Below are 14,307 nucleotides of genomic sequence, written 5' to 3'. Positions count from 1 at the left end.
ATAATTCCATTAAAGATTGTTATGTGGGGCCGAGTAAAGTGAGTTTCTGATTTTGTTTGTTGGGAGGATTGGGACAGGTGGCCAGTAGGATGAGATAGAGAAAAGAGCAGAGAGAAGAAACAGAGGTTCCACATAACTTGGTGTAGGTTAGTGATGTCCATATAGGAGTGAAGAGGGCATAGTGCAGGGAACAGTGGTGATAACGGGGCTGGCTGGGGCAGGATATAAAAACCTGAACTAAGTCAGGAAGGGATGCAACAATGGCAGTAGAATATTGCCTTATAAAGGTATAATTGATTCAGTAAGTATTAAGATAATTTATCGAATACTTTTAGAGGAGTTACAAATGTGGAAAGAGAGAAAACTTGAATTAACACTGTGTGTTAGATTGGATTGGAAATATGCTATTGATCTCATGATTTTTATTACACATATTGGTATATACATATGTGTTTGTGAGTGTGTGTGTATTTGTGTTCACCAGCTCTATTATCAACCAAGAGGACCTAGGAGCATCAAGAGTCCAATAGTGATTATCACTCTTATGGACCAGATATTTTTTCTACAAATAAGAGTCTTTAGAAAAATGGAAAATGCCAATAGGAAAAAATATTAAAACATGATACTGGAATGTCTCTTATTCCACAAAGTGCAGAAGTAAGCAAAGAATAATGAGGACATGTTGAAAGGGTACAGAAAAAAGTTTAACAGGTAACCCAGAGTATAAATCTGGGGCAATTTAAACATCAACTTAAATAATCATACTGAAGTATGTTATCCCATTAAATAAAATAGGAAATCATAAATTCATATTAACATAAATGAATAATTTATTTCTCACATTACAATGCCTACTAATAAATGTAGAAGGAATAACTGAATTAAACATTCATCCATAGTATTGATGCTAATTCAACAAAGTAACAATAGATGCCCCAACTACTCAGTGAAAACTTGATGATGAGTAGGATATTTACATAGTTTCAATTTACCTTCCCACATAACACTAATTAATTACAAAGAAAAAATTAGTAACTGTATGGTAGAGAAACCAGGATGATTTAATTAGGTGATCAAATTAATGTTTAAAGTAATGAGACACATTCAAAATAGTGGGACAAATGGAAATTGTGGGCCATCGGATAAAGTGCAATTCCCGCCAAATATGCATCACCATAATGAGAAAGCATTAGATAAACATAAATTAAGAATCACTTAGGAAATAATTGGCTTATATGCTTTAAATATTTTATAGTCATGAAAGACAAAAAGATCTCAATAACTCTTCCCAATTGATGTAGACAAAAGAAATATGTGAACAAAATGCAATGTATAATCTTTCATTGATTCATGTTTTCCTAAAGTTGAAACATGAGTAGGGTCTATGAATCAGATGGTAGTATTATAACACTGTTAATTTTATTTTTTATTTGTTTAATTCTGATTATGTGAGAGAATACCCTTTTTAAGAGAAATTATACACTAAAGTGCTTGAAGTAATGAGATAACTTGTCACACTTCACATAACTTGGAAACAAAATAAAACACTGTCTAGATTTCAGTGAATATCAGAGAACAAAGGGAGACTTCAGGGAAGATAATGAAATATGGAGTCTGTGTTAACTATGAAATAAGTTTGCAAGAGTAACCTAGAAAGATTGTGGATGGAGGAAGGCAATATGTTAATAAAAGGTCAATAAACAGGAGGTTATGAGAATAAGAGCTAAGGCAGAAAAGATAATCAGAAGAAAGTATATATAGTATATATCATGCAATACAGAGAACATCTGAGGCATCTATTATAGCATGGTGAAATTAGGCAGCCATAAAGTAGCAAGAAAATTAATCTTAGCAGACTTTTAGTAAGTACATGGCATCTCAAACTTTACAGAATTTTACTGTATTTAGGAAATGCTGTATTTTCATGAGTGTTTAACCAATAAACATTAAGGACAGTACTTTCCTTGTACCACAAGTTATTACCTGGCTCATATTTGAGAGCTGAAGGTGAGGAAAAAGCATTGCCTAAACTATGGCAAATAGACAAAAAGAGATTATATAATTATAGTAGATATGTTGCTTACCAATAAGCATAATAAAAACTCTGACTTAGGTCTAGCTAATGGATAGACAAGTAACAAAATTATGAATTTTAGCCCTCTCCAGTTTCATGTAAAGCTCCTGGTTATGGTGAAATGAATCCTTGATGTTTTGACATCTACAATCCAATTGTTCATTCTCCTCATTGTTTATGCTCTCACAAATTATTTATCAGTAGACACATCTTTTTGAGATCCTACAACTGATGGTTTACCTATAACATTTAAAGCCATCTTTCCTCATCTTTCATGTCTGAAATAGATTTAACTGTTTATTTATTTGCATTCCTACTATGATTTGCATATAATTTGACTACACAATTAGTGTTTTAGTCATTTAACTCCAAGTAGGCTTCTTCAGACAGGGGCATTATGATTTTATATTTACCTTTTTCAAAACTTTCACAGTACCAGAACAGTCTCAATTATTATTATTTTTTATTGGTATCTAATGTTTGCCTGCCTTTATTGCTGCTCTCTCAATCAAAATATACTAGTGGCAGGAGCAATAGGATAGTGCACATTTAACATCTACCTTTAATATTATTATTATTAAATCAGAGTAGCTCTCCTTTTCATCTCTATATTGCATTTCTTCCTACTCCATCCAGTAATTTCAGTATGGCACTGTCGAGTTCTTATTTTGCTCTGCCCTCTTAAACAACTTGGTTGTCCTGGGAATAAGTGAAATGTAAGTGAGACTAGACCATTGAGTCCCTTCTCAGAGATTTTTCCACATAGAAAATGAAACCTTCCATTAAAGATTATCAACTTTGCCTTGTAGAAAAGTTCTAAAAGTTCAAATAATAATAAGATTTAAATTCTATAGATATCATATCTTGCAATGGGGAGAATGATGGTCTTCTTTGAGAAAAAAAATGACACTGAAAAGCATGAAGAAATACTAACATTAAATTCAGGAAATGTCGGAAACTTTCTGTACTCTTCCCTGATTTCAGATTTCTCGGAGCCTCTTCCAGCTATAGTTCTGTAAACAAAAAATAAAATTCTAAGTCCCTCTTACCAATCTTCTGAGTGCACCTCTCCTCTTGTCAAGGGAATTCCATAGCTAACCCAAAAAACTAATTCAGGCCATGATGGGAAGGAGGCAGTTGTACATGCCTCGTTACGCCCTCCACCCTTTTGTAATTAAGGATAGAGCAGAGTCTTCATGTCTTAAACGATACATTTACAATCCATTCTCTCCAAAGCCTGCTACCTGGAGGTTTCACCTGCAAAGTAAAACCTTGGTCTCCACAACTCCTTATCTTAACCTAGACAGTCTTAAGTCTTTAGACAGTAACTTAACTCTTTCAACAAATTACAAATCAGAAAATCTTTGAGTCTGCCTATGACCTGGAAGCAGATGCTTTCACTTGTCTTGCATTTCTGGATCAAACCAATGTACATTTTACATGTATTTGATTGAAGTCTCATGTGTCCCTCAAATGTATCAAACTAAGATTTACCCCGACCACCTTGGAAACATGTTCTCAGGATCTCTGACAACTGTGTCACAGGCCATTGCTAACTCATATTTGGCTCAGAATAAATCTCCAAGTACTTTACAGAGTTTCACTTTTTTTTTTATTAACAGTCTCATTTTTGGCTTTAGGAAGTCACCAATATTCTTAGAATATATTCTCCTTGGATACTATTTTTTTTTTTTTATTAAGTAGTAAATGGAGCCCAAAGAATCCTAATTTTATACTATCTAGCTTTGATATTTGGGAAATATTTGGCTCATTCTTGAGTCTAAAGCTACATTCTTTTCAGGTCCACCTGTTTTCTTGCTTGGAAACCAATTTTATGTTATCTCTTTGTAAGTTAATTATCTGTTGCTAAAAAAATAATCATAAGAATAGTTGCTATTTGAATTTTATGAGTCTATTTCATGCAATATGATTCTCCTAGGTATTATAAATGTAGTTATAAGTACATATATTTTTCTTTCATTTGTACTATGGGAAGAACCTAAACTGGATCTTGAAAATAGGGCCAATGTGAGATAGAAGATATGTCACTTTCTTGTTACAAATTTTTCAGGCACATCTTATTATTTTAGAATAAGTGCAGCATTGGCACTAAATACAGTGTATTTTGTATAATATAAAATAGTTGTTGTTAGAAACACACTCTAAAAAGTAAGGAAAATAGATTATCTTAGTAGAAAATTAGAAAGGTAATCATATGTGAATATAAAAAAGATAAAAGTGAACAAACTAATTCAGAATCAACAAGCGAGGAATGCATATTATTTTATCATTACTATTGAATAAATTTTAAAGTTCTTAAACTGTAGTGTGCTATAACTTTATAAAGATATTATTCTATACATTCCATATTCTATATGTGAAGTTGAAGTCTGAAGGGCACTAAAAAAACCCATGATTTAAAGAGGAAAACCAATTGGATCAAGATGCTGTAACCCAAAATGACTCAGCAGCTAAATAACTGACCTTGGTACTTCACTATAATCACTACAGATAGCACCCCACCACTTCCAATCCATTGTAGGAAAAATTCTAGGAAATGTAAAGTAAAAGAATGTGCATTTGAGCCTTTTGAATAATTAAGAGAAAGGCTCCTGAATGAATTAGGAGTTCTTGCTATTCGAGAGGAGAAAAGAAAGAGATTTATTTTTCTTCATTTTCCAAAGAGGAAAGTCAAGATGAAGAAATGCTCTATAAGAGAAACTGTTGTAGAATTTCTGTATGTTTGATAGGAAGCCTGGTTACATGGAATTACTGAATCTCTAGCTCCACGGACCCGACCGCACACGTATCATCTGTTGCCACAAGAACAATAAGTGCTGAGTTAATTCTATTTATTTATTTATTTATTTATTTATTTATATATATATTTTTTTTGACGGAATCTCGCTCTGTCGCCCAGTCTGGAGTGCAGCAGCGCAATCTCGGCTCACCGCAAGCTCCGCCTCCCGGGTTCACGCCATTCTCCTGCCTCAGCCACCCGAGTAGCTGGGACTACAGGCGCCAGCCACCACGCCCGGCTAATTTTTTTTTTTTTTTTTTTTTTTTTCAGTAGAGACGGGGTTTCAATGTGTTAACCAGGATGGTCTCGATCTCCTGACCTCGTGACCCGCCCGCCTCCTTCTCCCAAGGTGCTGAGTTAATTCTTAATATATGATTTCTGAATTTGTATTTCTGTATCCATGTGGGAGAGGGAGGGGAGCATTTGGAAACGTCAGTCATCATCTGAATATTCTGAAAGTAAGATGCTAATAGAGTAGCTCATTCTATGACATAAATCTGGTGAAACATGTAGAGTGGTCATCTACAGTTCAATTTCGAGTGGCCTTAACCAATGAACAGGAGCTGACTGTGACTCAGGCCTTAGAGACAAGTGAAGAGAGAGAGAAAGATATAGTCATTGTAGAGTCTCATGTGAAATGTCGTGCCTCTCTTCCCCTTTATAAAGGAAAGTAGAAGATGCTGAATACCGACCACATAAACCGCACACAGCATCCGCATGGAGGCTACCATGCAAACCAAGGTCACTAACAAAAAGTTGAAACAGTCTGAAGTACGGTAAGGCTGGGACATATATCTCCTACTGAATTATTACTGGGAATGTAATTCAACATCTAAACCACTGGGTCATGAAAATGAAAACCATGTATACTCAAACAATCTAGTATCCACATTAGCATGAATTTACTAATTGATTCTTGATATTAGTATGATTATTGTAATCAAAACTTTGCTTTAACATGGATACTATTTCAGAAAAGTATTGCTCAAAGAATAAAGTTGCAATAACTTCATTTATTTCAATTTCCTGAAAATTTATTTATATTAGCAACGTCCTACTCAACTTTCTGTCATACAGGTAAATGAGCACGTCTCAAAATAACAGCTATCACTTAACTATTGACTTGATTGGTGTGTTCATCAATTCAAAACAATTATATCACAAATTTTGCCTAATCTCAATTAGACTTCACATTGAGTGGTCTGCCTTAAATCAACTCAAACCTTATCAATGTTCTACTTTGGATGTTGGTCTTCTAGTGTATTACAAAGTGGAATACAGAGAGCATAAACTTGACTTAACATGATTATGTTATTTTGATGATTTCTTCCAGGGAGTCTTCACTTGACAACTATAATAGCTGAATCTACTTTTTAATTGTTGTTTTGGCTAAGATTTAGTATACTGAAATTCCAAATAGTTACCTATTTTATGGGATTTATAAATTACAGTAGTCATGAGATTACATTCAGCCAGTGTGGTCATATAAAAAGAGGAATGTTAAGTGAAACAAAGGAGGATACACAACAATAGGTGCAGAATGCTTTGTTTGGGGGAAAGAAATCTCCGCAGGTATATGGGTGCATGTGATAAAAATATTTACAAGTATGTGTAAGAAAGAAGTGACAGTGTATATACTTAGAACATAGATAATAAAGTTAGGGGTGTGTAGGATAACTTTTATATTGTTCCTCTTTCTATTTTATTGGATTTTAAAACTGAATTTATGTGTTATTTGTAGCTGAACATTTTGTGTATGTTTTTGCAAGTGATACAATAAAAAACCTTTAAAATAAGAACTAAGAAATATTGCTTAAAGTTTGACATTGACTAAGTAATAACTAAGAAGTTATTTAACTCCACTTGGCCCAGTTTTCTCATTCATATAAGGAAGGTGATCATTTTTGATCATTGTTTTCCACTAATTTCTATTATGAAATCATATTTAAAACTATGTAACTGAGTATAAATGTAACTACTTTTATATTTTAATCTCAACTGAGTAGGTGTGTAATCTGAATTCAAATGTAGTTTATTCTCCTACCCATTCTGTAATATTTTTAATAAACATATACATCCTTGCATAACTAGAAAAACTCAGATAATCTATAAACTTAAAATAAGATGGCATCTATAGTTGATTGGCTTATTTCTGTAAAATACATTGAATATTTTGGATTCAGAATTCCTTCTTGGTCAAAATAATTGAAGAGTATCTTAGAATGAAAATCTATTATTGTGAAAATGCCAAAAGTACTTCATTATAGTAGGATAAGTTGTTTAGAATAAGTTGTATTAGTTTTATGCTGCTACTATAAGAAAAAAAATCGTTCAAACTTCGTGACTTAAAAGAACAAATCTGTAAGTCAGAAATCCATTACAAATCTTATAAGGCTAAAACCAAGATGTCTGGAGAACTATGTTCCTTACTGGAATCTCTAGGGAAGAATCTGTTCTCATGCTTTAAAAGGACATACATATTCTTTGGTTCATGGGCCTATTCCTCCATCTTCAAAGTCTGAAACAGAGGTTAAGTACTTCTCATATCTCACTACTCACCTCTCCTTTTTTCTCGCTTTTCTACTTCTAAGCTCACTTGTAATTACTTTGTGCCCACTTGGATAATTCATGGGTAGCTACCCATTTTAAAGTCAGCTGGTTAGTTACCTTAATTTCATCTGCAACCTCAATTTCCTTCTTCAGTGAACCCTAACATATCTACAAGTTTTGAAAATTAGGATGTGTGCATCTGTGAGGCGGTCGTTATTCTGCCTATCACAAGTATGTTTTAATCCTTTTCTGAAGTTTTTTTTTTTTTCAGAAATAGATGAAACACTAAAGTGTTTGCTACCTGTTTCAGTATTTATTACTGTAAATGTCACGACAGTTATAAGAGCCTCACTCAATAACTTCCCTTTTACTACAAAATAATTCATCTTATTTGACTCTCCTTGAATATGCTGATGTGAATGTCAGCAATTCTTATGGAAATCCAAGTCCCATAAACTTAAAAAGGCAATCAAATCAGCCATTAGGCAGGAGACTCAATTTTTAGATATCTTCGTTCACATGTTCTCTTGTCTATTGATCTTTCTTTCTCCTTGCTTATTGCACCTACTTTCTGTACCATTGATCATGTTGCCTGTTGTTTTCTATACATAATATTTTCAGTTATTTTTTTAAAGTTTTAAAAGAAGAAAAACATTTTTATAGCAATGTGAAATATGTAGTTAGACTAATACGACTTTAGCGCTTTGAATGGAAAGCTCAATTTTATAGAATATTCAGGAAGAAATGTGCTTCTCATTAAAACAGAATCTTTTACAAATCCTGGCCCTGTTTTTACTAGCTCTGTAACCTCTAAAAAACGACTAGAGTGGGCACGGGGGCTCATGCCTCTAATCACAACACTTTGGGAGGCCGAGGCGAGCAGATCATGAGGTCAGGAGATGGAGACCATCCCGGCTAAGACGGTGAAACCCCGTCTCTACGAAAAATACAAAAAAAAAAAAAAAAATAGCCAGGTGTGGTGGCATGCTCCTGTAGTCCCAGCTACTTGGGAGGCTGAGGCAGGAGAATTGCTTGAACCTGGGAGACAGAGGTTGAAGTGAGCGAGATTGCACCACTGCACTCCAGCCTGGGCAACAGAATTAGACTCCATCTCAAAAAAAAAAAACAAAAAAAAAAACCCAAAAAAACAAATTGCTAATTTATTTTAAACTTTAGACTCCTTTTCTGAGCTGAAAGGATAATAATATTTCTTTAATGAAGTGTTTATAAGGACAAAATGACACAGTGTCTATAAAATGCTTAGCATATTATGCCACCTTGAATAAAGTTTGAATAAATGTGTTTTATTTTGAATATTAAGTTTATTTAGGATAATAGAAGAGTGACACTATGAAACAGTGATTCTCAGCTGTCATTACACTACACCACACAGCATGTGCAATCTCCTGAATGAACAATCGCCCTTTATTTTATGTTGTGGGATTATGTAAAATTTCACATTATAATGATAATTGTAACTCTTTGCAACAGATGTCTTAGAAACAAAACAGTGTGCCATGGGTCATGGTTTAGAAATATAGGGTAGAGAATATATAAAGTTGGTTGAAAAATAAGTTCTAATTATCATAGAATATTATATGCATAAAAATAATACTGGGGAATAAGATTGCAAATAAAAGTTGAGATGTAACTGAGAGTTCATTGTGTAGCATTCACGATAGAGCATTATGTAGACAAAAATAGAAGCTGTCATATTCTTTCTTGTAACTTATTATTAGAAAAGAAAAGTGGTATAAATACATATAAAATGGCAAAAGCCACAATATTTAACACAAAATTGAAAGGTAAAAAATACGAATAGAGGTTAGACTTGGGTGGAGATTAATTTTTGTGTAATTTTTATAAGCTATAATTTTCTAAAAATAACGTTACCTCTATAATCAGAAGAAAATACTTAATGCCATTGAGAAAGTTTTATTATTTCTACAATATTAGGCTTTTAAAAATTAATTAAAAATTAAAAATGAAGGTAATGTGAATATAATTGAAATCATGTAAGTTTGGCATTTATCTACTGAACAATTATTTGTATCTGGCCTAATTTGTATCACACACTATTGTAGCATGAAAAATAATATAATTGAATACTGCATTAAGCTTTAAAAGATAGAAACATTTCATTAGAGTATAAAATATCAAGATGGTATTTAATAATGTGAGGTAATTTCACAAATAAGTTTTTCAAATTTATCCAACTAAATATGGAAAATGGAAATAATATTAGGCAATAAATAAATATGCTAAAACATTATAATAGAAAGTGTTATTTTCATTTACATATCCCTTACTGATTCTAAAGAAAGATTGAATAACATTAGAAAAGCATTTGTGATTTCAAATCGTTATAGAAAACATGCATTCTTTCTGATATTTTCTGTGTACTAATTTCTTATTTTTTCAAATGACAATAAGCTTGAAATAATATGTTTTTCAAAGGTAGAATGTGATGTCTTGATAGATGTTGAGTTTTGAATTACTCTGTGTAATTGTTGGGATGATCATTTGACAAAAGCTATGTGTAGAAGATACAATAATCATGTGACATCTGGCATTAAATGACTTTTAATGTGCTTCATAAGATACAGACATTCTAAATATAGTTATTTATTCCATCTTAATATGTTTTATATTTCAGAATTCTAAAGTTCTGTTAAACTTTCTTATTTTCTTATTATAAATTTAAATTTATAAATTATAAATGCAAATGGAATTTGAAATGTTTAAGTTTCTTTTTTTTTTTTTTTTTTTTGAGACAGAGTCTCACTCTGTCTCCCGGGCTGGAGTACAGTGGCCGGATCTCAGCTCACTGCAAGCTCCGCCTCCCGGGTTTACGTCATTCTCCTGCCTCAGCCTCCCGAGTAGCTGGGACTATAGGGGCCCGCCACCTCGCCTGGCTAGTTTTTTGTATTTTTTTAGTAGAGACGGGGTTTCACTGTGTTAGCCAGGATGGTTAAGTTTCAAAAGATTGTGATCTTGTGTAATAACTTGCATCACACTTTCATAAGGCAACTTATGTCTACATTTAAACATTTCAACAATATAATTTTCAGTGATTATTTATTTTCATCTCTAATGATTAGAAGGTCTCCACGATATGTCATAAAATAATAAATGTAGATAATGGTGGAAAGCTTTTACATTTCCCTTGTTGAAATGAAATAGTATGACATATAGTTGTTTCTTCCAACTCTATTAGTAAAGAGATTCACAATTTTATTATAAACGGTAAAATATTCCATACCTGCTAAGGGTGAGTCAGGCATGGAGCAGTGAGGGGTGTGTGAGCAAGTGAGCAAGTGTGGGGTCTAGCCATTACACAGACACCCCAGCTGCTGCACCATGGTGGGCAGCTCCAGGTGCCAGAATGGGTGACAGCTGTCTGTGAAGCTACAGCTAGACCAATTGCAATGCAAGCAGCTTCAATGACTGGCACCAGGGAACATGGCGGTGCCTAGAAGCTTGGAGATACCAGGAACCACAGGGTCCCAAAGAGGAAGTGATAGCCCTAACTCAGGGAATTCCCAAGTCTCAGCTCTTCAAAGGGCTGTAGCTCTTCTGTCCTTCTCTTCACCCACAACATGGTGAGCAAGGGACATGTTTCAGCCCTGTTTGTGTTACAGCTCTTATAGCCCTGCCATTCAACAGGTCCTGCCTCCAGGAAGAATGAGGTACACAGATACGTGGAGGGTGAGCAAAACAAAGAGGAGCTTTACTGAGCAATAGAACAGCTCAGAGGAGACTTGCAGTGGGTAGCTCTTTTCTGCAGCCAGGGTCTCCCAGTGAAGGTTCAGCTCCTACAAGAGAGGAGAGCCTGGAGTGGGAAGCTCCTCTCTGCAGGCAGGTTGTCCCATTGTCTGTTGCTCTCAGCAGAGAGTAGGTCCTGGAGCACCTTGCTCCTCTCTGCAGAGAGTTCATACCATTGTCTTCCCAGCTCTCAGCAGAGAGGAGGCCCTGGAGTGAGCAGCTCCTTTCTGAAGCTGATTGTCCCAACGTCTGGAGCCCTCAGCAGACAGGAGGCCCTGGAGTGAGGACCTCCTCTCTAGAAATGGTAGTCCTGATATCTGCTCAGCTCTGGCTGAGCCAGGGGCTTTTATGGGTCTCAGAGGGGAGGAAGTCTGTGCCAGTTGGCACAGTTAGTGGCCATGGGCAGGCCCCCCCCCCCAAAAAAAAAAACACCACAAGTTCATACTCTGCTTAGTGGGACTGGCAGGTATGGTTCTCCCTGGCCTGTAGGTGGGGACTCACTGGGGACCTGCTCCCTTCCACCCAGAAATCTGTCTGGCTCCTGTTGCCATTCATGGCACTGAGGCTGTAAGGTGTCAAGGAGCACCTGCAGGCTGGCACTGAGCTGCCCACAAAACCTCTTTGGTTTCACTCCTATGCTCCTCAGCACCCAAAGGCTGTAGGGAGCCAAGGCAGCAGGGACCTGGCATATCAGCACTGCCCTGGGGGTGTGCACACCAGGCCAGGCTGCTACAGCACCTGGGCTCAGCCCCAACTTTGCTCTGATATTAGAGTGGGCTCTGACAGCAGGGAGACTCCAGGCAGCCTGAGCAGGGACTTTTAAATCTCCAAGGGGAGACTTTCCTGGGCCTCCAAGAGTGCAGAGATGCCTAGGTTCACAGCTGCAACTTGGGTGTCTGCAGCTGTGTTTGGGAGGGCAGGGTTCCTGCCTGCTCCATGGACATGGAGTGGGAGGCCCAGGTGGTCAGCCCTGACTTGAGCAGTTGCAGTTGCGCACGGGAGGGCTGGGCTTCCACCTGCTTCTGGGGTCCAAGAGCACAGGGATGCCCAGGTCCACAGCCATGACTTGGGCAGCTGCAGTGACACCCAGGGAGCTCTTGCCCCAACTCAGAAGGGACGGGTCTTCCGCTTGTCCCTGGCTCCCACCAACACCATGGAGCATGCAGCCCCAGCCATGCCTCCCTGCTGCAGCAAGCATGATGGCAACAGCTGTTCCAGGTGGCCGAGAGCTGCCTTCAGTATAATACATTTTACAGTAAACTAACAAGTTTTATTGACTATGATAGTGGGCAACTGCAAATTTCAATAAAATGTATTGGGTTGTTAAAAATATGACTAAATTATTGAAAAATGTATTGCACTTTGAAAAATTTTAATGGCATACATCATGCTTCTGCTTTTTTAAAAAATACTGTTTTGAATTAGTAGTCAGTAAAACATTTGGAGTATGTTTGTTTGACTAAAAGCAAAAATTAACTATGTTAGATATAGCCCCTGTGGCACCACATCTTCTGTGCATTTTCTTCTTGGTGGATTTTCCTTCAATAAAAATCAAGGCTAAATAATCACTTCATGGAGTATTCAGCCACATTATTTATATAATTTACTCATTACCCCAACTTTAATTGTGCTTATGATAAATATTATAGTTTAAGTAACTTTTGAATTTCATTAGGGGTTGCAAAGTGGAGTTAGAAATAAAAACTTGACTGTTGATAAATTAAAAAAAAAACTTTATCTAATGTAACTAGTGTAATGTAAAAAAAAAAAAAAAAACAAACAAAAAACAAAAACCTTCACCTAAATGAAAATGGAATAAGAATTAAAAACAAGTTCATTTTTGTAAGCATGAGAATAAAAGGGAATAGAATAAAAAGAAAAGGGGAGAGGACACTTAAAAATTCATTTAAGCAGCTGTTGTTCATTTAGATCATCACCTGGCAGAAACATTGTGTAGAGATACATTTGGGATCTGACTAGAATTATATCTTTATATTAATTCGGATTCTAACTCTAATCAATTTTATTACATATTACCTTTCTTAATTTATACTTATAATACATTTGGAGTCAGGGCATCCATTTAACTTAGTAATTTAATTATATTAGATAATGTATTCACTTTTCATTATTCTGCTAGTAGTTCTAACAATGCAGATTCAATGGTGCTTGCAATGAGACAGGAAAAAAAAATTGCTTGTTAAAATTACCATGTTCTTCTGTTCTGTTTCTGTGCCTTCCTGCTTGCTTGCCTTTCTTTCTTCCTTCCTTCCTACATTACAAATCTCAATGAGACAAAAATAATTTGGCATTTCAAATATTACATGTGAAACTTATTTGTGAAAAGATATTTTTAAAGATGAAAAACAGAATCTCATTACAGATGAGCATTAACATATTAACTTCTGCAATCAACTTTCAATATAGGAAACACTAACTTTGAACTGTAATTGAGCAAAAATGTTATCCATCCCCCAATACTGCTATTCTTCTCATTGGCAGACTTGTATTACAAAATTTTTGCTCAGTCATTATTGCTGTCATTGCTGTTGTTTCGTACTGAATTGTGTTTCCCCAAAAATTCACATATTGAAATCGTAACTCCCAATGTGACTGTATTTGGAGATAAGGTAAGGTCTTTAAAGAGGTAATTATGATTAAATAAGGTAATAAAGATAGAGCTCTAACGTCAAAGCATTTGTGTCCTTTTAAGTAAAAGAAGGGTGAGCATACAGTGGAAAGGTCATGTGGAGTCACAGCAAGAAGGCAGTCATCTGCAAGCCTAGGAGAGAAGTCTCAGGAGAAACCAAAGCTGCCAGTACCTTTACATTAGATTTCCAGACTCCAGGCTGTGAGAAAATACATTTCTATTATTTAAGCCACCCAGTCTGTGATATTTTGTTACGGCAGCCTAAAATGACTAATACAATGATGCTTTTGGATTTTTAACAATAAGTTATTTGTGGAAATTTGTTTTTTTCAATTGACATATACAGGTCTACATAACAGTCTTAATTTTGCTTCTTGGCTTACAAAGTCAAAACACTTAGTACCTTGCCAGAAACAGAGTAAGATTACAAAGTGTTTCCCTAAAGTACCACTTCTCTTCAGAACTCTT

At 35.4% G+C, this 14,307-nt stretch overlaps 1 pseudogene; it reads right to left on the bottom strand.

The window, feature by feature from the left end:
* Positions 1-12,438, bottom strand: part of LOC102147111 (phosphoserine aminotransferase pseudogene) — a 59,845-nt pseudogene extending 47,407 nt beyond the window's left edge.
* Between the last annotated feature and the right edge of the window lie 1,869 nt (positions 12,439-14,307).

Source organism: Macaca fascicularis, chromosome 2, assembly GCF_037993035.2.
Source record: "Macaca fascicularis isolate 582-1 chromosome 2, T2T-MFA8v1.1".
NCBI classification, from domain to species: domain Eukaryota; kingdom Metazoa; phylum Chordata; class Mammalia; order Primates; family Cercopithecidae; genus Macaca; species Macaca fascicularis.
The sequence above is the reverse complement of the archived record's forward strand: the minus strand, read 5'-3'. Positions and strand labels throughout refer to the sequence as shown.